Source organism: Acinonyx jubatus, chromosome B1 (assembly GCF_027475565.1).
Source record: "Acinonyx jubatus isolate Ajub_Pintada_27869175 chromosome B1, VMU_Ajub_asm_v1.0, whole genome shotgun sequence".
NCBI lineage: Eukaryota > Metazoa > Chordata > Mammalia > Carnivora > Felidae > Acinonyx > Acinonyx jubatus.
The window spans coordinates 35,596,241-35,624,209 of record NC_069382.1 but is presented as its reverse complement, the minus strand read 5'-3'; the positions used below and the strand labels follow the sequence as shown (position 1 = coordinate 35,624,209).

Here is a 27,969-nt window from a genome sequence, read left to right as displayed (position 1 = left end):
TTAAAAGCACACCGTCAACAAGAAGGCCCTCTGCTGTGGCTCTCACCTCATGCTTCTAAATCAACGGTCTGGTTCCCAGGCCACCACTGCCCTAATGAACAGAGCAGAAGCTAATGGAGAGCAAAGAAATATTTCTTATCTGAAATGTTTCACATCAATGACCCTTCACAGAATAACTACTATGTGCCAGACATTTATACTCAGACAAATGAGATGCACTGTAGTCTAGGTCTTTAAGGAGCTCCTGATTTTATTGGGAAAACTGGTCATGTGCTGAAAAGTTAAAGATAAGATACCTGTGCTCAAGAGCTTGGTTAGGGAGTGCCATGTAGGGGGAAAGCCATAAATGTGGTTGGGTCAGGCCACCTGGAAGGAGGCCCTGGTCTTGCTGCTCCCCAGATGTATGACCCTAACAATTCATTCCCCCTCAGTTTCCCCTCCTGTTAAAAAAGGAGGTCAGCCTGGCTCTGTGGTTCCACAAGTGCTAGTAGGGCAGAGAGTATGAGTACTTTGTGAATCTCACAGAGCAGACAGCCTGCAGTGGTCAGTGAGGCTCCACATGGGGAGCAGGCCTTAAAGCAGGCCAGGAAGGATGGGCAACACTGGAAAAGGAAGAGATGGGAGGAAGGGCTCTTGGGACAGAGGAAACAGCACAAGTAAACACATGGAGGCAGGAGAGCACTCAGTCCATGAGGCTGGAATGGCAGGGGCATGATTCTAAGTGTGCCTTACAACCAAATGGGTCCTGGGGAGGCTCTCAGGTTGAGTGGATGGGGGTAGAGGGAGATGACAAGCAGATGATGTGCCCCTATCAAATTATAAACCTGCCCACCACTGAAACCCAAAACTTGTTTGCCTTCACTTTGCTTAATGAGAAGAGTGAGAATCTGGAAAATCAAAAAAGAGCCAACTCTGGAGAGTTAACTTGGGAATCAATTGCACTAGACTTATATTTGGAAAACACAAATCAGATCAAGTCACTCTTTTGCTCATAAGCCTTTCATGGTTCCTTTTGCCTATGGAACAGAGTCCAAACTCCTTAGCTATTTTTTTTAGAGAGAGAGAATGCATGAGTGGGGGAGATGGGCAGAAAGAGAAAGAGAGAAAGAGAGAATGAGAATCTTAAGCATACTCCATGCTCAGTGCAGTCTGACACGAGGATCGATCCCACAATCCTGGAATCATGTCCCTGAGCCAAAATCAAGAGTCTGTTGCTCAATGGACTGGGCCACCCGGACGCCCCAAACTCCTTAGCTTAACAAGCAATCTTGCCCTGTCCCACCTCGTCAGGCTGCTCACCCTGCCCTAAGGAAGCTACTTCCTTCACCATTTCCCTAAAATAAGCCTTTTCAAACATAAATTGTTCACTCATTCATTCAGCAAGGATTTATTGAGCATTTACTTTGGGCTAGGCCTGGACATTAACAAAGCAATCAGAACAAATATGATGCCTCTTTTCTTGGCACTTAAAGTCTGCAGAGGGATAGGAGTTTCAAACAGTAATTACAACCAAGATCATTGCTAGAAAGAGAAGCGCAGGCTGAGGTGGGCTCTAAGATGTAACTGAAGGGCCTAACCCATTTTAGGGAGGTGGGGGGAGGGGACAAGCAAGCTGCCCTCTAGACACCTGAAGGCTGAGTTGAACTCAGCCAGTCAATGGCAGAACAGGCATGGAGGGCAGAGGGGGAGGTATTCCAGTCAGAGGGAATAGCAGCCTTTGAGGCTGGACCGCGCCAAAGAAGTCACATCAACTTTCACTGATGTGAGCATCAGGATGTGCCATCCTGGATGTGGCTGCAGAGGTCTCCCTGGTAAAGCAGGTTTTATGCTCTTCTGAGGGCAATGAAATGCCACGGGGGTTGGGTAAGAATAGGAATGGCATGATCACTTTTCTGATTGTATGGAAAATGGAATGTGAGAGAGAATGAAATTTTTTCTTTTGGAATCTGCTTCCAAGCCCTCTCCCTTAGCAAATGGTTTGTCTTTCCAGAGTCTACCTCTTTTATGTGGTCTTTCCTGGCCCCATCAGGCCAAGTAATCACTCCATCTTCTCCACATCCTCATCCCAGAAACTGCAAAATTCCACTTTAATATCTATTACACTGAACTGTGAATTCTTATTCTACCAGTCTCCCCTCACTGGATTATCTGGGCAAAGACCTAATTGTTTGGAGGGGGAGGGGGGTGTTGTTGTTGCTGTCATTGTTGGGTTGTGTTGTATTGTTTTGTTTTGATCTCTGTGCCCTTGAGACCCAGCAGAAATCCTGAACCTGGCAGACAGCCAATAAATATCTATTAGTTACTGATTAAATTAATTAAATACTGAAATCTCTAAGGAATTTCCTGTGGTTGACCTCTCTCTGGAGCTGCATCCTCATACGCATACAGCAGTGTCTGAATTTTATCTCAAAGACTGACAGAGATCCTTTCAAACCTTCATTGATAGATTCCCAGTACAAGCCAGAGCCCGCTGACCCAGAAAAAGAGCTTTATGTTAGCAGGAATGAAGGGCACAGTGGGGGGTGCAGCAGCACAAGGGCCAGTTGTTTTGGGGCAACTCAAGCCCAAATTTAAAAAAATCTTACAGTGAGACTGATACTCTACAGTGAATGTGTTTAGGTTAAAGAGGGACGGGAGTACAAAGTCTTTCTAGTGGCTGTGAGCAAGAAACAAAAAAGGGCAGATAGCTTCGGTGGCCCAGGTTCAAGGCCAATGACTACTGCCAGCCCCTTTGATTGCCAGGCTTTTCGCTCTCCGTGCACTGGACCAAAGAACAGGAGCCCCACATGTTCACCTACGCAGGAAGGGAGACACATGCCCTGCCACATTTACATTCCTGTGTGCACATGGTGTTTTCAAGTCCTGGGATGTGATGTTGATGAAAGACAGTTAGTTCAATTTCTATGGAGAAATTGATTAATGGACTGGATTAAAAGAAGTCCCTTGTGTCCGCAGCCTTTGCCTGGCATACCAATTCTGTGTTATCTCCCTGGCTTTCTCCTTCCCTCCTCACTTGCCACTTTGACAATACACACTGGGGCCCAGCAGGAGAAGGAGGGAGGAGAGGAAAGATGAGAAGCCACAGATTAGGGCCGGAGCACACCTCTATATTTAATTAGTTCTCTTAATATTTTTAAAAATAATAAAAGAGCCCTGTGGGGGATATACTGATCTGGGGATTGTTCTAGTGATTGGCAGATGTTCTGGAGCAGGGACTCTGCCAGAGAGCCCTTCAAGGCCTTTCAACCTTCTCTTCAGTGGGAAGGAGAAAAGGCACATTCCTGCCCACCTGGAATACAGCAGAAGTCACAGCCTCTTTGAAAGGCCCACCGGTGTGAGGGCAAGACCCAGAGTCACACCAAGCCCTTTCCCAGGCTGCCCTCTCAGACCTCCAGGCCCCAGGCCAGCAGCCAGAGAACACTGGGCCTATAAATGCTCGGGCCAAGGAGGGCCATGCAGCTCACTCCCAGGCGAGGAGTTGCCTGGGCTCACACACACCTGGTGACGTTGGGAAAAGCACGGGAAGCAGGGGGCAGACAACATGACCCCAGAGAGCCCTTCCTGACCTCAGCTTTGTGGGGGCAGTATTCATAGCACCTTTTACTCTCAGACCCTTGTGCTTTTCACCAGCCTCCCAAATCTGTGATCAGCTTTCACTCTACATTCTGAATCATAAAAGTGAGACCGGGTGCTGTGGTCTGAATGTCTGTGTCATCCCAAAACCCATATGTTGAAGCTCTGACTCACAATGTGCTGGTATCAGGAGGTAGGGCCTTTGGGTGGTGAGTAGGTCAGAGGGTGGAGTGCTCATAATGGGATTAGACCTTTGAAATCAGCTAGTGCCTTGACCTTGGACTTCCCACCTTCAGAATGTGAGCAATATATTGCCATCGTTTAAGCTACCCAGGCTATGGTATTTTACCCAAATGGACAAAAAGACACCCAGAGAAATTATTTCATCAATGTAAAGAAATCAATAAATATGCTATCCTTTCTGTATGTACTTGATGTGCCTACTTTCACAGTGTAACTGATTGCAAGGAAGTTCACCTTAGGATAATAACACAGGACAGGTACATTAGTGGGCACCACCTCCTGACTCCACCCTTCCCATCCCCCATTAGAAATGGGATCCATCAAGTGTCTTTATTAATAACCTAGTCCTCTGGCTTTAGTTAAGAACAACCTGCTCTGGCTTTTGATTAATGTTCGTTGTGGCTGTGCTAAGGTTTCCTGTACCTCGGTGGCAAGAAGGGAGCCCACGGAGCTCCAGCAGACGTGTCTGGTAGGTCTCACACACACACACAAGCTGATGAATAATTTATTCAAATGAGTCTGTGAATGTTAGACAATATTGCATTATAAAATAAATCAATTATGATTTTAAAAAAAAGAAATCTCAGTTTGTTGAAAAACATTGCAAACACAGGCGATTTTCTCTTTATTAAAAAAAAGTGAAATCTCATTTCAATAAGAATCTGTTACAACAGCTACAGAGCCATTTCAGTGACTCCTTAATAGAATGCCCCCCTAAACAAACTACATCTGCCAGATGCCTGCTTTACCTTTTTCAATTAAAATTCTGCTCCTATTGTTGGAAGGTTAACTTTGAACTTACAAGGCTATGTAGCTCACTAGGGTATGAAGTTAGTTGCCTGTAAATATGCATAAATTAGCATCATTTATCCCATATGGAGTTTCCAACAAGAACTATGAGTGCCTCTCTAAATATCTGGATGGATCACTTTTTTTCCAATACCAGAAGAAGGAAAATATCATTCAAGAATGCTAAGAATCTCAGGGGTTTACATTTTTGAGAGAAAAAAAATAACTCAATTTTGGCTACAGTTAAAATAGAGGAGGGTGTAGAGGATTCTGCATTCATTCATTAAATAATGGAATCTCCATTAATTCACTCAAGAAACTTTATGGCTTGCCTTGTACCTATCTAGCCTGTGCATAGCCCCGAGGCAGGTGCTGAGATATATCAGTGCCTGCCGCCAGAGAGCTCACAGGTGTCCCTGCACACCTGGCACCCACTGTCTGCCCTGACCAGCCTGCTGTGGGCAGGGGGACATGCTATGAGATGATCTCATAATCCTGGAGATCTATGACTCATAATTCACCCCCTTGTGTTAAGCAAGAACTTTTCCCATGTGAGTGTTTATAAATTACAGTGTCTGGAAAGATAACTTGACAAGTTATCTTGACACACCTTAAAGCCATACATAGAAGCCAGGATAGATCAAGAAAAGGTAAAGACCACCAAAATAGGGGCTTTGGGGCCATCGCTGAAGACAAACTTTATTCACTGTATAATCTTGCTTCAGGTGCACTGGGTTCTCTCTGCCCTTTCACAAAGGAAGTGACTCAAGATACCTGATATACTCTCAACCCTCAGAAAATGAACCTCTTTCCATTCACTTGATCCCACCAGTCACAAAGCACTGACTCTGTCATGCACCAGAGGGGCAACATGAATAAGAAGTGTTTACACTCTGAAGGAGCCGACCCAACCAAAGTGAGAGATTCAGACATGGAACAGGTGAGTGGTGTGGCAGCTGGGGCTGCTGGGAGGAAACCCCTGGCCCAGGTCCCTCGCCTCCCCCCAGGAGGGACTGTCAGAGGGGAACCTGGAAGCAAGGGCAGGAGTGAACCAGGGCCCAGCACAGGCAGAGGTGTGGGAGGAACAAAGCACTGGCAGAGGTATGCAGGTGGGCCAAGCTCCTTCTGGAAGCCAGGCAGAAAGAATGCAAATGCAGAGGCAAGGACTGGGGAAGGTCTTAGATGGAAGTCTAAGGGAAGGGAGTCATCTCTGTACCTAGCCACCACTCTCCCCCATCTCTAAATTCCTCCACCCTGTGGCTCTTGTTCACCTAATGGTTTGCAACAATCCTCATACCTTTGTTTTCTCTCGTTTGGCTTTACCCAGAGGTTCAGTGGTATGCTGGAAACCACCTAGCCTGGTGTGTGACAGATTATGTGCTGGAGAGAAGGGATGGTTCAAACAGGAAGTATGCTGGGCTCTAGAAAGCTCCCCAAGGGAGAAGGAGGCCATGATTTATCCTGGGGCATACAAAAAACAGTGAGGACTGAATGTGACTTCTTAGGTGTCTCTGCACACCTGGGTTTGGGTAGTTTAGGCAATCATTTCTGGTTAACTGATATGTGGGTGCAATAGAAGCCAGGGGCCCTTCAGTTAGGGTTTGGGGAGGTGTCTGTCTTCACAGCAGACCTCTAACCAGTGACAAGGGATGGGGACCCAGGTCTATGCTCTGGGAAAGCACAGGACAAGTCCAGCAGGCATTATTGCCTCAGGTCCATGGGCTGGGGTTCATGGCTTGAGGAAACCTAGCCAAGATGCTCATATTGCAAATGAGTAGACAGACCCAGAGAGGAAATGGGAGAAGGGCATTGAGTGTACATGTTTCAATCAAACCTTAAGCTCCATAAAATCATGAAACATCCTTATTATACCTCTTTGAATATCCACATTACTGGATACAAAATAATAATCAATAAAGAAATGTGACGTCATCACTTTCCTGCTTAAAATCTTCCAGCAGCTCCCCATTACTCACAGAACAAAGTTGAACTACCCTGTCATCATCTGGACTCTATTTCTCCAGCCTCAAATCCTACCCTCTCAGGCACTATGCTCCCAAACCAGCACCCCAGGCCTACATGTCCCCACCCAAATATGCACACATCCTTATACCCACACTGCTCTCATACATGCAGTCCCTTCTCTGGCTCTACCTTCCAGCCAGTCTGAACTAGTTCCAGTCCTTTGAACATGCCAGAATTTCTCATGCCTCCAAGCTTTGCACAAGATCATCTCTCTGTTTCAGGGACTCTCTCCTCACCCCAATGCAATCCTTTATTGTGTTGAGAAATTCCTGCTTGTCCTTAAAGACCCAGGTCAGAGGGCACCTTGTCTGAGAATCCTACTCTGTGCTCTGATAATTCCTGTCCAGCAAATGCCTCTATCACACAATTTACCACACTGAGCAGCTTCTTCCTCCACAGTCTGAGTACCAGAACTGGAATCATGGTGTTCATCTCTGAATAAGCATAGGGATGGATGGATGGATGGATGGATGGATGGATGGATAGCACAAATTCGAGTTGGATTGAATAGTCAATATTCAACAATCATGTGTCACAGGAGACAGAGAGAAGGCAAAACTTCCCACCCACAAGGTCTGAAACTGAATATCTCTCCTCTCCCCCTGCACCATTCCCTGGCCTCTCTAGGGGGCTCTTACATTTGTGAACAGAAGTAGAAGAGGAATTTCCAGATTCGTAGTTATGCCTCAGCAGGAGTCTGGTCCTAGATGTTCAAGTACTAAACTACATCCTAAAAATGAGTTTGACTGCTCAGTCTATTCCCACTGGCCTTCATTGGCTGCAGGCTTAGCAGGGACCCCAGGCCTGCAATACTGCAGCCATTAGCTCAGATTCCATTATGGAGAAGGAAGCAAACATTTTCAGAATAAATGAAATAGAGAAATAAAAGAGAAATAAAAGAATTCTTAAGGGAATCCAGAGGAAAGGGCGGATCGCTTTATCTAGAGAGCTTTTCTCCAGATTTGGAAGGATAGGGAGGAAGGAAGATGATATTATACAGCATTCCCCGTGTGGCAAGTGCCTTCACACATATTCCTCATTAAACAATCCTCACCACCAGCCTGTGAAGTCAGCACAATTCTTTTTCACAAATGAAGAAAATGAGGTTCGGTGACCCACAGGAGATGACCTCAGGGTACAACCATGCAGCAGGAGTTCCAAAATTCAAACCTAGGGGCAACTCCACCAAGTCTAAGGAAAAGGAGTGTTTTTTCCTGCCAGGAATATGGCTTTGCCAAGTGACAGGCTATAAAAGACACTCTTTACTCGGATAAAACAGCACTTCCCAAGGTTTTGTCTCAGCTAGGACAGCCTCCAGGTGGGTAAAACAAGTTGGAGCAAATGGCTCTGGTATCGTCCTCCATGGTATCCCCCTCCTTGGGGATCTTGCATCCCCTGGCCTGCTGCTGCCCCATCACTGGCCTCAAGGAGCTGTTACCTGTCTTTAAAGCACTAGTTCAAACATCGGTACCAATTATGACTTCGGTTCCTCCTTGAACAACTGAGACAATTGGAATATTTGAAAAGGTTTTACCAGCTAGTATAGAAAAACAGCCAAGAAAAACAGAGGAAGCATGAAAACATTGTGAAGACCAAGGCATGAAGGTTAGGGCTTCTAATTTCTGCCAGAGTGACTCCATACCATGGTTACAGGCCCATCCCTTTAAGGGCTCTCCAGGGACTACCTACAACTAAGTAAGGCCAGGGCACCCCACAGAAGACAGGGATGGCCTGGACCACCCCAGGTGGCAGGAGGCAGCATTTCAGGCTCAGGGGTAAGGCAGGCCCAAAGCAGTAGTCCCTGGGACAGAGAAGAAGGCCTGGGGGTCAGAGCAGCTGATGAAGGTCCCTCCCCAGACCTCCTGCACTGGTTCCTGTGATGCAGAAGTATAGGCCTCATCATGTCCTCCCAAACTTAATACCCTCTGTGCTTCTGTATCACCTAATGTGCCTACAAGCCTTATGGGACATCCCCTTTGTACTAGTTAGGGTTCTCCAGAGAAACTGGGCCAGCAAGATGTGTGTGCCATTTGTGCATATGTGCATGAGTGTGTGGGGAGCAAGAGATTCATCACAAGGAATTGGCTCATGTGATTCTGGAGGCTGAGAAGTCCCAATATTTGCAGCCATTGAGTTGGAGACCCAGGAGAGCCAAAAGTGTAGTTCTAATCCAAGGTCAAAGTCCTAAGAACCAGGAGAGCTGAAGGTGTAAGTTCCAATCTAAAAGCCAGCAGCCTAGAGATTCAAGGAGAGCCAGTGTTTTAGTTCAAGTCCAAGGGCAGAAAAAGACTGGTGTCCCAGCTCAGAGCATTCAAGTAGGAGGAGTTCTCCATGCTCACTGGAGGCCAGCCCCTGTGTTCTATTCAGGCTTTCAACTAATTGTATGGGGCTCAGCCAAATTAGAGAGGGCCATCTACTTTCCCCAGGCTACCGATTCAAGCATTAATCTCATCCAGAAACACCCAGACACCCCCAGAATGACCGAATAACAGCTGGGCACCCTGTGGCCCAGTCAAGTTGACACACAAAATGAATTACCACAGGTAATTCAGCTGTGGTAATTCAGCAGCTACCCCTCTTTCAGCTCCTACAACTCACATCCCCTGACCAAGGCACCTGGTCTCATACCCCTGGCCTTTGCATATGTTTTCCTATATGGGACATTCTTCTCTCCATTATTTCCCCCTTGAACTCCTACACATACATCAAGACCCAGTTCATGGGTGGCTTCTCTGACTCCTCACTCTGTCTTTCCCCTGTGGTGTCAGAGTGGCTAAGTTCAGTTCAATAAGCTTTCATTAAAGACTTCCTCTACTATATGTTAGAATATGTAGAGTACTATAGTACTATAGTATAGTAGAGTACTATATGTAAACATGAGTTAAGATGGGTCAATACCCCTGTTCCCTCTGCATCTATAGTAATGGAAGAAAAAGTCATGACAAAAGATAATTTCTGAATAAGATAACAGGCATCTAGCCTACCCTGGTGAGGTGAGTGGGGAGGAGTCTCTCTGGAGGAGAAGATTAATGAACCAAGTCTGGAAGTCAGAATAAGTACAACGAGTAGGAAGAAAATTGACATTTCAGGTTTAGAAAACAACACAAACCACAGTGAAAGATATGAGCCCACCTATCTGTGTAGCAGGAACGTGGGGCCAAGTGAATGAGGCTATTGGGGCAGATGCTGATGCTAGACCAGGTCATCAAACACTTATAAGCCATGCAGAGGACGCTGGCCTTTATCCCAGCATAGATAAGGGCAATGCCTTAGGCAATTATCCCACTGAGCTTTAGGATCTGTCCATATATGTGGCTTACCATGAGAATGAGTTTCTAGGGAACAAGGACTCTGTCTTAGTCACCCTGTAGCCCTACCATTCAGCCCAGTGCCTGGTACAAATGAGTTTTCAATAAGGTTTCATGCAATAGATAAGTGGATGGATGGATGGATGGGATGGATGAAGACAAGGGTCTCATTTGGTCTTTGCAGAAATGTAAGGATATGAGTAAGGGAGTAGTTCCTATTTTACTGGTGGGGAAGCTGAGGCACAGGGAGGTAAATGATTTGCCTAGTCTCTGAGTATATTTCTGTCCTGAGTCCCCACCCAGGATTTCTCCTTTGCAGGAGCTGCTCCTCTGCAGGAGAGACTCAGGAGGCATGCAGCTGCCACAGCCCCTGGCCTGAGACCTGCCTGCCAGCCCGAGGCTGCATCCACCATGTCCAAACCAGTTTAGGAAAAAGAGGGTCTCTGGGCTTCCCACCACTGCTTTTTCTTTAGAGGGTAAATGGCAGAGCCATGAACATTACAGAATTTTTCTCTATCACACATTTAGGTTCCCTTTCCAAAACAGGTGGATTCTTGCCAAGTTTACTCCTGATTTCTTCCTTCTTCCCAGGTATCTTTGTCTTTCTCTGTTAGCTGCACTTGCTTGTGTCCCCTGATCTTTCTGCTCCTCTTTCTCTTTCCTTTTCATCCTCTTTTCCCTCCCCTTTTTTTTTCTTTCTGTCCCCCTCTAGTACAGTTATTGCATCCTACTAAGTCTGCCTTTTTAAAACTCCTGGTTCTGCCCTAGCATTTGCTTGAACCTCAAGGAGCTGTCTGCTAGACCTTTGCTTCTCCAGAGCCCTGGCTATGACCTCACCATCCTGTGGCTGCCCCTGCCAGAACTGAGCATAGCCAGGGAGGGAGGGGCATTAGCAGTCAGTGTTGCCTGGGAGCAGTTTATGCAGCCTGGTCTCCTTGTTTCATCTAGTGGAACTGGCCATGTAATTAACTCCTCTCAATGGAGCCCACTGGTCCCCAAGCTCCCCTTACACTCACAATTTTACATTTCAAGGATGTTCCAGGGCCCACATCTGCTCCAGCAGCATGTTCAGGCTACATTCCTGCCACCCCTCAGAGGGACTAGGGTTTAGAATCAGTATCTGTTCTTTGCAGCCCAGAGTTTCCTGCCCCAGGGGCTAGAAATACTTCCCCATGAGTATTTTAGGGAGCAACTTCTCCCCAGTCTATATCCAGGGCCTCTACCCAGTTCTTATCCCACATGAAGACAGAGGAGGCAGCCAAATGCAGCATAGTGCAGTGGAGGGCAGGAAAACAAAGGACTTCAACTCACAGAGCTCCCTCCCTCAGCAGTGCAACCCCTTCACATCACAGAAATGGATTTCTTTGGAGGCTTATATTTTCCCTCTTGCAGAGCTCCTAAGAAGACCGATTCCCTCATTTTGGTCTCACTTTCTAGATCAGGAATATTTCTTGGTTCTTTTTAGCCTTAAAGGCCCAATATGAATTTGTAGGAACTAACAATGGGGAAAGACCCAAGCAAAGAAGTTTGGGGAAAGGGGAGAGCCATGAAGGGCTATGATTGCTCCTGGTTTAAATTATGTGGCTTTGTGGGGTGCCTGGGTGGCTCAGTTGGTTGTGTCTGACTTCAGTTCAGGTCATGATCTCATGGTTCCTGGGTTCAAGCCCTGCATCAGGGTCTGTGCTGACTGCTCAAAGCCTGGAGCCTGCTTCAGATTCTGTGTCACCCTCTCTGTCTGCCCCTTCCCCACTGACACTCTCTCTCTCTTAAAACTAGATGAACGTTAACATTTTTTAAAACTTATGTGGCTTTGTTCTCTGCATTATTTTTTTATTGGAATAATGCTTTGTTATCCTGCCCTTAGAGGGATGAAACAGGAGGGCATACTGTGCCCTATGCATAATAGCAGTGAGTTCAAAGATGTCAAACTTAACCCCTCAAAAGGACCCATTTTGTGGCAGAAAAACTGCTCTCCTAATCATGGAGGATGAGAGTAGGATTCTGACCTTGAATATGAACATGGTGGGTCTTCTCATTTGTGTTGTTTTCCTCTTTGTTTTGACTGCTGAGACTCTCTCAGACAAGCCTACAGTTCACCTCTAGCAATGTCCAGGATGCTGTGGCCCCCTCAGCCAGGCACTAACTTTACCCCGCCCTCATCTCACCACAGGATCCTTGCTTCCCCTCATTCCCACTGGCTTCTCTACAAACATAGATGGAGAATGTGGCAGAGTCATAGCTGCTGTGCCTGCAGGAAATCCTGGGCTGGGGTCTCACAAGACCATTCTTGATATTCACTGGCTTTCTAGAAGGATCCCTTTCTCGTCCACTCTACCATATCCCCCAGGCAAAGGAAGGCAGTGGGCAAAGAGGTCACAGAAAGCCTGCTCAGCCCATCAACTTGCCTGCATGGGCTTCAGACCTCCTTCCTCATTTATTTTCCTCTTCCCTTCTCCAAACTTTTATGACATAGTAAATTCCTTAAGGGCCAAACAGTCCTTGAAAATACCCCAAAGGTGGATAACTAAGCCAGTCCCAGCCCTAGGGCCCTGCAGGCCACCTTTGGTCCACATTTGTCAAACTTCTGAACCCCTAGAAAATCTATGGCAGGGAGGCTTCCACGGCCAACCAGAGAAAACATTTCCCCATCTCAGTACAGTGACAGCGACATCCATCACCCTGTCATTCCAGGCCCATCTATGGAAATGACTGTGAGTCATGCTTCAGGACTGAGAAGGGCTTCTGGGTTCTGAGCCACAGCACTCAGGAGGAAACACTGAGGGCAGAGGAAGAAGGTAGAGATCAGGCCCCCTCCTACCTCTATTTTGGAGTATGTATTTTGAAAACCAATTGCAGGGGAGGAGGATACAAAGAATCTTTTTAGTTGTTATTTGCTTATTACACATTTACATATAATAACATCTTGCAACTCTATTTTTATATATATGTGTATGTGTTTAAATACATATATAAAATAAAAAATATATACATATATAATAAATTTACACACACATATATGCATACACATACAGGTAAAATATGCATGGTCTTTATTTGGCTGTGTATATTCTGAAGCTCTAGGATGAAGATAATATATATCTTTATCATTTTACAGAAGAAAAAGACAAAGATGGTAAGCATGGTTTACCAGAGTAACAGATTTACCTGGTGGACAAACTGAAACTATAACCCAGGTTTCCTGACCTCCACTTCAGATACACACATACCCTCAACACCTCCTCACCTGATGAAAGCAACACGCACCTTCCAGTCTATAGCTCTTCTGGGCAGCCCACGGGAGAATATGTAAGAAGATTTGGTAATAGTTTCAGGATCTAGAAACCCAGAGGCAAGAGAAAATAGACAAGTAAAAGTCATAGAGAAATACAGAAGTACAGAAAAGAAAGTAGGAAGCCAGGACTTGGAGATCAGAGACAAATTTCTACGGAGTTATTAATAATGAATTATACTACCCCTCCCAGGGGTATTGGCTTCTAATCAGCAAGTCAATTTTCTATGTCATTGTTCATTGAACATCCATCATACACCAGGCACAGAGTTGATCAATATGGAGAAAACATGGATGAATGGGGTATATTTTCTAGTCTCAAAAGGTCATCCTAATGAAAAAGACAGATAGTACTTAAACACCACTAATTGACCCCTGATATTAATCATCTCCCTTTTTCTTAGAAGTGCAACTTAGGTTTTAGCTGGGATTAAAGACCATATTTCTCAGCTTCATCTCAAGCTTGAGCCAAAGACATAAGCAGAAGAGATGTGTGCAAATTTTAAAGAATATGCTGAAAGGGAAAGGATATGCCCTTCCTCCTTCCAGCTGGCTGGAATATGGAAGTGAATGCTGGACCTTCAGTAGCTACCTTTGACCTTGAGGTAAACTTTGGGTGAAACATATCGCACAGGAGAGCACAAAAACCAACAAGTCTAGGCCTTGATGGGAGCATGGGGAGGGATGGATAGCTACCAGCCCTGGGTCCCACTACCTCCAGGCTTCCTATATGAGTGGGGGAGCTCTATCTGCTTAATATACTTACTTTGGAGCTTTCTGTCATGCTCAGTTAAATGTAAGCCTAACTAGTCAACACCCAACAGATAAGTCAGACTACAGTAAGAGCTAATAGCATTGCACAGTGGGAGCAGAGCAAGGATCTATTGACTCTACCCAGCCAGGTTAAAAAAAGCATCACAGAGAAGATGTGTGAGTGAGTCTTTAAAATGAAGTAGGATTCCCTCTGGTAGACAAGAGGGATGGAGCATTCCAGGTAGAGGAACCGCATCAGGCAAGCCTGGAGACAGGAAAGCGTGGGGTTTACTTAAGGAATGGGAAGTACCTAAATGCTGGTGAATTCCCTAAGTGGGGAGAGGCCTCCCCATGGCCACCTGTCCCTCCCAGGTACAGCTTGTGGGTGCAGCCCTGGCCCCCAACACCCCTGCTCACTTCTAAGTAATTACACCCCCAGTGCCTTTCTATCTTGCAGCTGTTCCCACCAGCTGTTGTGACTGCTCTCACTACACCCCTCAAGTCCACGGGGAACAGGCTGCTGGGAAGGGAGGGCTGGGGGACTCCAGGGAGAGCTATTAAACACCTGCCGGGTCCCAGCAGAAAGGTTTAGGAAGATAATTTCTGGGCTTCCAGGTAATTTGGGTCTTGCAAAGAAAACTGCTACTTTCACAAGCACTGAGAGAGCAGAGACTCTGAAATCCAGAACACAAGGCCTCCACCCCTGTGTCAGTGATCCAACACCGCATAACAAACTACTCCAAAACCCAAAGGATTGAAACAACAACAATCTGATATTTCTCATGATGCTGTAAGCTGTCTGGACTCAGCTGGGCATCCTGCTTCCTGAGCTGCTGGCTGGAGTTATTCACATGGCTACAGTCTTAGGGCAGCTCGACGAGGGCTGGACAACTTGAGGTGGCCTCATGCACCTGCTTGATGGTTAGCTCTTCTGGCAGGCAGGGCCTCTGTCTCTACACTATTTTCTCAGAAGGATAGTCAGACTTCTTTTCAAGGTAGTTTATGCCCCCAAGAGGGGGTTTAGGCAGGACATAGTCTGCAAGTTCTCTTCCACCTTAGTCTATTGGTCCAAGCAAGATAAAGGGCCAGCTTAGATTCAAGGAGAGGGGAAAGAGATTCCACCTCTTTATGAAACAAATGGCAAAGTCACATTGCAAGACAGTAAGAAACCATCCACAGTGGAAGGATTTTTGTGGCCATCTTTAGAAACAATCTACCCTTTGACAACAATGATTCATATCCCTTGAATGTACTCATAAAACTCTGACCCCCAAAAAGGCCTAATCCCATTACAGTACCTGCTTGAAGTTCAGAACCCTATCATCATCTGAATCAGATCCAGATATGGATGAGAATCCTTGCATGCAATTTCTTAGATGTGAACTAAAGGACCACTTACCTGCTTCTACACTACCAACATACAACATGCCTAGGGATGGCAGCCTCCAGTGCTAACTTCCTTCCTCTCTTCCAGCCTCTACTAACAATCTCCTTGCTATCCTTCCAGCCTTTGCCAGTCACATGTTTTAACATTAGTTATGGTAACTATCCATTCCAGGTACCAATTTCTAGAGGCTGAAAAATGGGTGATTCATGTTATGTACAAGTAGAATGCTTGGCAAAACTGTGTACTATGGTGCCGTGGAATGTAGAAATGATTCCTAACTGTATTAGTAAGTATTCCCAGAGAAACATAAACAAAGGAAAGATACCCCTATATTTGAAGAGATTTATTAGAAGGAATTGGCTGATGCAACTATGGAGGCTGAGAACTCTGACAACTCACTGTCTGCAAGATGGAGACCCAGGAAAGCCCATGGTATAATTCTAGTCCAAGGCTGCAGGCTTGTGAACCAGGGAAGCCAATGGTATCAATCCCAGTCCAAGGGCAGAAGGTTGATATAGCAGCTCATGCAGGCATACAGAAAACAAAAAGGGGTGAATTCTTCCTCCCTCCACCTTTTTGTTCTATTCAGACCCTCGATGGATTGGATGAGGTCTGCCCATACTGGGGAGGACCATATGCTTTACTGGATTCACCAATTAATTTTTAATCTCATCCAGAAACATCCTTACAAACGTATCCAGAAATAATGTTTAATCTGGGCACCACTTGGCCTACTCAAGTTGATACAAAATACTGACCATCACGTTAATGAACTTGTAGATCTAGCTGAAGAGATTTCCAGGCAGAGTGTAGAAAGTGCCATTTAACTTTAACTGCATGAAGTACATGAAGAGAGAAATGAGCTAAATAAGGAACCACTTTCAGTTTTCAAGGAGAATTTAGATAAAATGTAGAGAGCTTAAGGTAGTATCTCCAGCCAGCCGAAGACTTTTGAAGTAAGGAATGGCTGCGGAGAAAAGGTCAAATCAAGAGCATGGCCTTTAAACCCTTTGTTAAGAACTCAGGAAGATTTAAGACCATGCATCATAGGCCCTTTCAGCATGACTAAAGGCTTTCTAAGAATTCACAGTACCATGACTCACAGCTCAAGATGGAGACAGGCCTGCCTCAGAAGAAATGTCAACTCTGGCATTATCAAATGGACTGGACAATAATCTCATACATAGAAAACTCATGAAGCCTTTAGAGGAACTGTATCAATTCTTCCAAAAATAAAGGACAGTTCAGAATGAAAAGAGACCTCTGCCCCCATTCTAACTTTCTATATGCAGGAAACAGATTTAAAAAGCTTCTCAACTAAAAGTATGGGCCATTCTTTCCAGAAAAGGAAGGACATCTCAGAACACAGAGCCAATAATCCAAAGGACAGAACCAAAATGCAAAGGACGGAGACAAGAGCTAAGAACTTTAAGGGATGAAGAGACCACTCCAAGGAAGCAAAACTGGGCTCAAGTTAAAGAAAATTATGGGTTCCTCGAACTGGGGGGACAGGCAACATATGTGTGACTGGATTTCAGAGTTTCTGGAAACCAGCATACACATCCTGCCCTCCACGTTTTGTCTGGGTATGTCTGCCTTCTGGGACTGTCCTTTCTCTGCCTCTCTATTGTTTATTGGTACATTGTAAATGGGGTGTGTAAGTAGTAGATAACTTGCCTTTTTAATTTTCAGTTCTTAATCATTAGTCACCCGATGGATTCAGCAATACACAAGGGAACTCATCTATATCTGGACCTGATGCAAAACACAAGATCAAGGACATAACTCTTATACTATGGTGGACTAAGGCTTTAGAAGTTTTCTGAATGGAATGTGGTAGAAGTGACATTGGGGAACTTCTGAGTAGGCCTTAAAACATCTTAAAGCTTCTTATTTTATCCTCTTAGAACCCCAAGTCATCATGTAAAGAAGTCCAGGCTACCCTGATAGAGAAGCCAAGAAGAGAGAATCAAGATGCCCCAGCCAAAAACCAGCACCAACAGGTTAAAAGGAACCCTCCACTGTCTTAAAGGTTGAATGCAGCTACCTGAGTGAGTCTAGGCAAGACCATCAGACCTGCTGGCCAATCCACAGGATCACAAGGAATAATAAATAGTTATTGTTTCAGGTAAGCCACCAAGTTTTGGGAGGTGGTTTATCACACAGGATTCTGATACCTACATAATCTTCCTGCCCATTTTGTAGTGTAACTCTGCTGGATTAGATGGAAAATGGTAGATATAGAATGCCATTGGTGGAAAGGGACTCAGGGTTACTGAGAAAAAAAGATTTCACAATTTATTTCTTCCTGCAGGACTGGGAAGACTCCATGTAATCTTAGCAAAGTCAGAAACGACACAACACTCTCATTTTACAGATAAGGACACAGATACAGAAAATGATTTGTTCATTTTCTGCAGGATGGTTGGATCTAAGAGCTTATGGGTCCAAGTTTATAGCAAATACAGGACTAAAATCCTGACTTCTAATCTAAGACCCTTCTTGGTAACTACAGGGTCTTAGCCAAGAAATTCTTTCATGGGAAAAGTGGAGTGTTGAAAATTTTTCCATATATCCTTCACCATTTCAAAATATATTTGACTGAGGCTCATATAAATCCAACAAACATTAGTTTAAAGAAGTAGGGTTCATTTCCTCAGGTAATAAGATATTCAGAGAAAGCAGTGCAGGGGAAGTTCAGCTTCTCAAAACTTTCACCAGGGAACTAGGATTCTCCTATCTTTTCACTCTGTCATCCTTAATGTGGAGCTTTCGTTCCCATTCTCTGAAAAAATGGCACACCTTCAGGCACTGTTTTCCCATCACAAAGCAAGAATTAGAGAGCTAGGCTAAAATATAAGAAAAAATCTTTCTTCTTAAAGACCTGGTGTATCCAGAAATGGAAGCTCTCCCTGGGACTTCTGCAAATACCCAGTTGTCCAGAATGATGTCACATGGCAATCAGATGACAAGAGAGGTTAGAAATGTAGGGTTTTGCTTTCCAGAGTCTATCAGATAAGGAAGAAAGAAGCAAAATAGGTCTTAAGTGAATCAACCAGTGGTATTTGTCATATATCTTCCAAAAGAGGGAGCCCAAACAAACAAACCGGGGAGAAAAGCAGTTATGGCACTACCATCCTAGTCCTCTACATCTTCATTCTTCATTATTAAACCCACCTGTGGATGGCTAGGCTCTTTGGATGAGTAGCATGGTCAGCCTTCAAAAGGGAAGGGAGGGTGCACATAGAAACATCCAGAGGCACAGAGATCTTCTGAGAAAGGCCTCTAGGATGCACAATATTAATGCTGTTGTGGATTCATGGAATGCCATGCATTATGCATATGCCAATAAATCATCTTTATGTTGGGAGTAAGCAAAGAGAACACTAAATTTAGAATAAATTTAAAATTTACCTAAATTATACATGCCTGGCAAATGGGACCCTTTTGTGAAGCAAGAAGCTGTATCTATCTGGAACATTCAGCCCAGGTCTCTGGGGCAGAATACAATTTAAAAGGAACACTCCATCGTCAGAGCTTTGTTTCTCACATCATTCTCTAACAATCTTCATTCAGCATCCAGTGGCCTAACTGGATCCAATCCCCCATCAGTGCCATTTAGGAGAAGCTCAGAAACTTCTGTTCCTTGGCATATGGTTAACATGTGTGAATATAGAGATGAAGTGTTACCGGAGGGACAGATAGAAGCTCAAGAAAGATCTACTATAAAAACAAAAAAGGAGGAAGACAGCCGGCTGGGGAGCCAGCCATCATCATTGTATAGTTAATGAGGCCAACAATGAAAAAGCACTGAGCTCTAGAGGAAGGCAAGAAATTATCCATGTTCCAGCCCAGGGAGCTCAGGCCTAACTTGGAGGCCAATTCTGGGGCAGAGACTCAGGTCCAGGGAAAGAAAGAACCACAAATACCTTCTGATGACTCTCTCCTGGTCCTTAGAGTTGGCAAATAGCAGTCACCTGGAAACTCTCGCCGTGTGGAGAGTATTACTTCTAAATTATAAACTTGGAAGAATTGATGCATGCAGGTGTCCAGCCTCTGAATTCCCTCAGTATCTCAGCTCCCAGGAAGCTGCCACAACCTGCAATCAACTAAATGGTACTACTTCCCCAGCCACAAGCCAGGTAACAGACCAGCAGGGGTATCAGAAAGGCTTCAGGCCTCCTCTCCCCTCCAGGAGCCAGCAGTCCAGCTGAGGCAGCCAGACATGTAGTGTGCAAAGATAATTAACAGTGAGCCAGTGGAAGGAACACTGTCCAGGTCAGGAGACATGACTTCTCATCTCAGCTCTCTTGCTAATTGGCCATATGATCTTGGAAAGGTCAGAACCTCCACCTCCCTGGACCTCAGTTTCATTATTTATAAAGTGTAATGGCTGAACTAGAATCAGTGGTTTTGAGACTTTGTTTAAAAGTGGGAACCAATTTTTTTTCCAGAGGCATGTTTTCTAGGAAACCAATATCAAAACCAGAAAAAAAGTGAAGCTGATCTGTTTGAAGTAGCAGAAGGAATCCAGAGCTCCCCAGAATACAGTTTAGAAAACACTGAAATAGGGTACCTCTCAGCTCTGAATGGTCTGGAGGTCCACCAAGCTTGCTAATGCAAAATGCATGAGCTGAGTGCATGGAATAAACTGAGGGCACTGCATGAGGTCAGAAACCTAACCTGCAAATGAGCTGAGCAGAACAGTATTCTGCTCCAGGTCCAAAGGTTTAGAATGACACTAATCAATTACCAATAGATGCAGTGTCCAGCTTCACCCAGCTTAGTTCATAAGTCTGTGAGTGAAAGATTCCTCATTCTGGAAGACTTTCCAGCAATCCGGTCCTTGCCTGCTCCCGTGTCTGGTTCTGAGTACCCTAGAGCAGTGCCGTACAATATAACTTTCTGTGGTGAAGGAAATGTTCTGATTCTGTGCTGTGGAATATGACACATTAGCCATCCTTCACCACATACGGCTATTGAGCACTTAAAATATGGCTGTTTTGACTTAGTAATTTGATTTCTTATCTCATTTCATTTAAATTTAAATAGCCATCTGAAGCTAACAGCCACCATATTGGACAGTGCATCCCTGCAGGATCTGTATTTCCTTTCCAATTCCACCTTTTCCCCACCTAATCTAAGGTGAACTATCACTGAGAACCCCACTTGGAAAGTAGTATTTTGAGTGCTATCCCCCATTATTTTCTCCCAGGACCAACAGAGTCTCCTAGGCCCTGGCTACACCAACTATGGTCCCCGGAACATAGCAGCATGGGCATCACCTGGAGCTTGTGAGAAACACAGAACTCAGACCCCACCCAATACCTACTGTACCATAATCTGTATTTTAACAAGAACTCCAAGTGACTTTTACATTAGGCAGGGCACATGAGGAAACTGAGGTCCAGAAAATGTTCACAACCCAGTCGAGAATGGGCTGAAATAGCGGCTTAACCCACATTGCCTGATTTAGATTCACAGGACAGCTTACAGCCTCTCTTTATTTATCTGTCCTTTGTGCCTGCCCAGGAAGAGCCATTATCAATTTTTTAACAGGAGTCATTTAGTCTCCCAAACTGCCTGCTTACCCATTACTACTAAACTGTTAACACTTCAGTCCAGCCATTAACGAAGCTATTTAGCATAAACAGAAGGCAGCATCCTGGCCTCCAACCTGGAGCTAGTATAGGTAGACCAGCGGTTTCCAACCTCAAAGGTACTTCAGAGCCTTTGCAAACATTTGATTCTTGTTATAAACATATATACATATATATTAATATGTTAGAAAGCATAATTCAAAATAGCAAGAGCATGAAAAACGTGCAACACAATAAATTATAGCACACAGTAAACCTCCACCAAAGTAAATTGGCAATGCCAGCTTAAATCATCTTTGTTTAGACCGCAGAATAATTTCTGCCATCTGTGGCAAATATTTAAACTTCTGGTGAATGTGTCATTGATTAGGAATGTGGTTTGCTCTGGGGTCTTTTCTCATGTTATTTTTTTGTTTTTTAACTTAGACGTCCACATGTGTCATTGTGTGAGGTTGTTGGAGAAAACATGTCGCAGCTGGGTACATTCATGATGACCAGTTCAACATGGGGCAAGGCTCGGCGTCTGCTGCTGGAGGCATCCTCTGCTTTCATAGCATAATCTTCATGCAATCACCAGTGAAGAGGGACTCGCAGCATCATATGGTGATAGTTTAAGTGCTTAAGATAATTTATGTGTGATTCTTAATTGGTATTTTGGGTCGTTTTTATGGAGGTGAAATTTGCATATAATGAAATGCACAGATCTTAACAGTATAATTGATTATTTTGACAAATGTACACAGGCCTGTGGAAACAATCCCCAAATTAAGTAGAGAACATTTCTGTCACCCTAGAAATTTCGCTCATGCCCTCCAATCAAGCCATACCTCCACAGTCCTGATTTCTATTATGGTAAATTAGGTGGGTTTTTTTTCTTTTCTTGAACTACATTTAGAAGGAATCACACAATATATACTTGTTTGTGTCTGCCTTCTTTCATTCAACATGTTTTTGAGACCCACCTATGTTCTTACATAGATCCATATACATCCTTTTTCATTTCTGAGTAGTATTCCATTACGTGAATATGTCATATTTTGTGTATCCATTCACTTGTAGATGGACTTAAGCCTCCAGTTTGGGGCTACTATGGAAAAAGCTATTACTCATTTACAAGTCATTGTATAGATATATGTTTTCATTTCTTTTGGGTTAAATGCCTAGGAATGGATTTTCTGGGTCATAGGTAAGATGAATGTTTAATCTTATAAGAAACTTCCAAACATTTTCCAAACCAGCCGGAACACTGCCACTGGCAAAGTATGAGAGTTCCAGCATTTGATATTGTCAAATGTCTCTTTTATCCCTTAACTTAGGTATAAAGAGGCTAGAAGGTGCATTTGGTAGTTTGGGTTTTGCTTGTGGAGTATCTTTTTTCCCTGCTTATTTGTCATTTGCATATCTTCTTTTGTAAAGTCTTGGTTAGAGTCTTTTATTCATTTCTTGGAGTCTTGCTTGTCTTTTTACTCCTGATCTACTAGAGTTCCTTTTTATATTCTGGATGTAAGTTCTTTGCCAGATATGAGTTTAATAAAAAATTTCTCACAGCCTGCGTCTTGCCTTTTAAATTTCTTAATGGAATGTTTAGTTTTTCTTTATGTTTTGAATATGCAAATAGTTTTATACAATGTTAATATTTCACTTTGATATAACAACTTCCTACTCTCCACTTTCTAAGTCTCAGAGCTTTTAAAAATAAATAAATAAATCAGGGGTTGGGTAGGGAGAGGGGAATGAATAGGCAGAGCACAGAGTTTAAGGGAAGTGAAACTACTCTGTATGATGTGGATAATGGTGGATACATGTAATGAAACATGTCAAAACCCATAGAATGTACAACTCCAGGAGTGAATCCTACTGTAAACTATGGGCTATGGGCAGTAAAATGTGTCAGCTTAGGTTCATGGATTGTAACAAATGCACCCCTCTCGTGGGGTTATTGATAATGGGGTAGGTTTCAGGGAAGGGACCAGGGGATATATGGGAACTCCCTGTACCTTAATTCAGTTTTGTTGTGAACCTGATCCTATTGCTAAAAAATAATATCTATATTAATAAATTAAATAAAGGAAACTTACCATTTGCAACCACGTATTCATGTAAATCTAGATTTTTTAAACTATTCTCATTTACTGACTTTATAATAAGTAAATGTAAACATTCTTTAATAAAGCAATACTTAAACTTTTATATATCACAACTGCCAACTATACTTTATTTATATTAAAGTTTCCATTCAAACAAAACAATTTTTTAGAAATCCAAAAATTGTAGGTATGCAGAGGCCACTGTTATTCAGTCCACTCTGATTAACTGTAAAAAGGTATTCCTTCTCTTCATGCTTGCAATTCTCTGGTCAACCATCAACCAAATAAAAACATTTCTACACTTATACACACTCTACCTCACCATGTAATTCAATTATAGAATACAAAGTGGCAAATGCTCCAGGAGGCCCATGGAATCCCAATCAGTTTGTATGGTTCTTGTATTCTTGGGTCCATTATTAAGTTACTCAATACCAGTCATTTACAACCTCAGGAGTCTCTTTATGCCTCCACAAGGGCAACTACTGGGTCCCAGGGTTCAGAACTTCTTACCAGGATAGGCTGAGACTTCCTGGCTGAGAAAGCCAGTTTCAGAACTAATTCAGTGCTTTTGGAAGGCATTGATCAAAAAGGGGTAAAAGCATTCCTCAACTGCACTTTTGGGTTTCTTCTCTCAGAAATCTCCCATGACCTATCAAAACTTTAATTTTGCAGACAGGGGAGCTGTTGTTGCTGTTGTTTTTATGTCAGAGGTATATTCTAAAATCAAAGGATGGGACACCTGGGTGGCTCAGTCAGATAAGGCACCGACTCTTGATTTTGGCTCACGTCGTGAGATTGAGCCCCACGTCAGGCTCCATGCTGTGTGAAGCCTGCTTGAGATTCTCTCTCTCTCCCTCTCTCTCTCTCTCTCTCCCCCCGCCTCCTTCTGTCCCTCTCTACAGATCACGCACACTCTGTCTGTAAAATAATTAAATAAATAAATAAATAAATAAATAAATAAATAAAGCAGAAATTGAATATGGGCAATATTGTTATTGCAAATTCCTTAAATTTTCTACACTACAGGATGTTTGAAGAATGCAGCTCTGTACGTTGTTATATAATTGCAAATGGATAATATATCTACACATTGTGTATGTATATGTATATATATACAATTATATTTGTATATAAATTACTTATATATGCAACACAAGGTGATGATGCAGAGGATGTGGACCAACAGAAATCCTCACACCTAGCTGATGACACTATAAATTGGTACCACCACTTTGACAGTGCGCTGTTACCTAGTAAAGTTGACCAGCACATGTCCTACATCCCAGAAACACCACTCCTAAGTACAAACCCTAGATAAACTCTTGTACTCAGACATCAGGAGCCATGAAAGAATGCTCACACCAGCATTTACCAACATTTCTCATGGTGGTAAAAAACTGTAGAACACACAAACGTCTGTCAACAGTAAAGTCAGTAAGGAAATGGTGAAGTACTCATGTGATGAAATAGTAGGTGGCAATATAATGAACTAAAACTCACAAACCCATTTAGAAGAAAAGAAAAAAGTATAAAAAAATACACAGAGTATGATTTCATTATATAAACTTCAAAAACACAAAACCTAATAATATCATGTTTAGCGATATGTGAATAGTTAGAAAGACTTATAAAGAAAAACGGGAATGCTATCACACAAGTCAGGATAGTGTATGCCTTGGGGGAAAGGAAGGGAATGGAGAGGGAGGCACATGGGAGGCATTCAGATGCAGGCACTGATCTGCTCCTTAACCTGGGTGGAGGTTTCATGAGTTAGTTTTCTTTTTCTTTAAATTGTGTGTGTGTGTGTGTGTGTGTGTGTGTGTGTGTGTGTGTGTGTGTGTTAACCTCTAAACTCTGACCTATTTTACACTATAACTTATATATCAATACATAGTGATGCTTCCATAGAAGCTAAAACTTTACGAGACTATATTCACTAGAATAACCTGCAACCAAGGTGTGGCTCACACTCTGGGATGCACAAGAAACGAAACCTGCAAACAACCAAGAAAACAGCAGTTCATGTCTCCCGTCTCTGGTTCACTCTGGGACATATGCTCCCTGTATGGGATAGCTCCTGGAATTACTAACATTATTTAAATGGTTTTCCCCTGAAAGCTCATGGCAAAATTTCTATAATTTCACTATGCATACAAGACCCTTCACAGTTACACCTGGGTCTGCACAGCCGCTTAGAGACCACCTGTGTGCTCAGGGGCCCAAGGTCTGCATGCATTGCTGGCTGGGCACAGACTCAGGACCTCTCAGTGACCTTTTCCCTCTAATTATAGGTACTGCTGGCTTAAGCCAGTCATATTATATGCATAATATTATGTATACATATATACATATTATATACATAATAAATTCAAATATTCATTTCTTCCTTTTCCCTTTCTCTATGTTTTCTCTTTGTGGTAAGATGCCTATAGCTGACCAGAAAGCTGTTCCTTGGAAAGTAAGCTCATTGAGGGCTGGCACCATTGTCTTTCTATTTGCAGCCCTGGTCTACCACAGAAAGTATTAGCTCCACACTATGGTGCTCATCACAGCCTGTCTCGATGTGCAGCTGTCTCTTAGGCCTATTTCTGGATGACATTACCATCCTCCACTCACTTTGAAGCCCTTCTCATTCCTGCCTATTTTTTCTCTCCCTTGTGTACCCCAGGTTTCATTTTCCCACTTCCTGTAGACCTCATCAGGAATCCTCTGACCCCAAGTGGAGTCTGCTCCTCTTTGGCCTGTACCCCATTCATTTATTGAGTACTTATTCTGTGCCCGTTCTCTATTAAATGCTTTCCATACCTTAAAATTCAATTCTCACCAACCTAGAGAGCAGGCGCTATTATCCACATCTTACAGAACAGGGTACCGAAATGCCAAGGGATCCAGTAATTTACCCACCCAGGGCATACTCCAACCCAGGACTGACTGACCCTAGAATTCACCTCATTCCCCTGCTTCTCACCACTTGTACAGGAAGTGGTGCTGTGCCACCAACACTCCTGCCCTCCGCCCCTGGCTGCCAACACACCACTCTCCCTTCTGCTAGCAAGATCTGCCTGGCTCACCATGAAAACATCAAGCAAGTGGCTAGCAACATGCACTCCTTCCATGGCTCCATCTTACGCCGACATCTGCCAGTCCAAACCCCAAGTGACCTGCATCTTTCCTCGGATCTGCCAGCACCATACAGTGTCTTCCTAATGCAGACACAGTGTCTCCTAGAGCCAATGTTTCATTTCTCGAAGAAAATGAACACAGCCTTTAGCCTTGGTGCAGTCTATTCAATCACCTCAATTTCTCCCAGTGGCTTGGTCCTTTTCCTCCTGATATGGTGTCCAAAATAAATCCAATTTCTCTGCTGATCTGAAGCTCACATCAAACTCTTTTCTTCCAGGCATGTGAATTACCGCAAATACGTCCCCTGAGTTCATCCCAATTGAGCTACCTGACGCTCGGCACTGACAGTTTCGTCTCTTAGAAAGAAAAGGATGTAAGAATGGAGCTGCTACTCTGGACTTAATTCTGACCAACAAGGAAGAACAAATTGGTAAAGTAGAAGTGACAGGAAACTTGGGAGAAAGGGACCGTGTCATGTTGGAGGTTATTATTTTGAATGAAAGAAGCATTAGATATAGTCAGACATGTCGTTTTTGAAATGTAGGTTTCAAAACATTCAGACTGGTGCCATAGACAGACTCTAAAAGAACAGTGACCATATTTCCAAACCAAAAATCAAGATGTGTCACAGGCCAAGAGATTTCACATTGCATCTGGTGCAATGGGCAGTTTGAGGAAAAGAAGTCTAGATAGAAAAACAATGATGCTAACATGCATTTCAATAGCCTATGGGAATAACAGGACAGATTATCTAAAATACTGTATGCCTGAAATTTTATCACACTAGAACACTGAAAGATGTTGAGAGGCCATACTACCGGAAATTCTTGGGATGCAATTATAGTTAATACCGTTTTAAAAGACATGGAGACATCTACAGAAATCAATGCATCTGCACAGGGAGTTCTTTAACGAATATAGATTTCAAAAGGATGTCAGTAGTGGGGAGTGTCAAGGAAAGGTGTTAGAAAAAGGATGACTTTGAAAAACAGAGGAAACAGCAACTCAAATTAACTTAAAGGAAAGAAACATAAAAGTTCATTAGGAGGGTGGGCTCCAGGCATAGTCTGAGAGGGACACTTTCTAGGACTTCCTCCATCCTACCATCCCTGTGTGCTGGCTTTACCCTCAGGCTGGATGAAATTGGATAATACAGTCATCCCTAAACTGATCACTGATGAGAATGGTTTCATAAAATTATAGTCAAATAATCACCTAGGATATACTGGGTATAAAGGATATAATGGATGTTGAGGAATCAGTCAGAATAATCACTACAGATGGGCACATAGCCAGGGAGAAATGCCAGAGTGGTATATACTGATAAGAACAGCATCTAGAGGTCACAGCTAATAATGAGCTGAGGTGACATTGGAAAGGACAACACCAATGTTCTCCCAGATATATTTGTATGAATAGGACAAAGAAGCAACCTGCTCGAAGCAAACAGGGCAATGTCAGACAAAGACACAAGACAGGCATTGCCACTCAGTCCCTGTGTTGCCTCTGTCTTCATCAGAAAGATGGAGAAATTATCGGTCAGAAGACACTGGCCAGAAGATAGTGTGAGATGAGAAAAACATCCCCAGACACTCTCAATGATCTCTGGGTTTTAGATTCAGACAAGTTTCATCACAGAGCACTGAAAGAACATGGAATTGGGAGGATATGGCCTCTAATTTTATATTTAAAGGCTCAAAGAATACAGAAACACATTGTCTGTTTTCCTTAAAAACTTCTACAGGAACCCTCTTGCACTGTTGGTGGGAATGCAAACTGGTGCAGCCGC

At 43.6% G+C, this 27,969-nt stretch overlaps 1 long non-coding RNA gene across 1 annotated transcript; it reads left to right on the top strand.

Moving 5' to 3' along the window:
- The first annotated feature begins 5,108 nt into the window (after window positions 1-5,108).
- On the top strand, window positions 5,109-22,228 carry LOC113604695 (uncharacterized). Its single transcript, XR_003426727.2, has 4 exons — window positions 5,109-5,255; window positions 5,331-5,545; window positions 17,275-17,495; window positions 21,394-22,228. It is a non-coding gene; the product is annotated as an uncharacterized LOC113604695 (long non-coding RNA).
- Window positions 22,229-27,969: the final 5,741 nt, after the last annotated feature.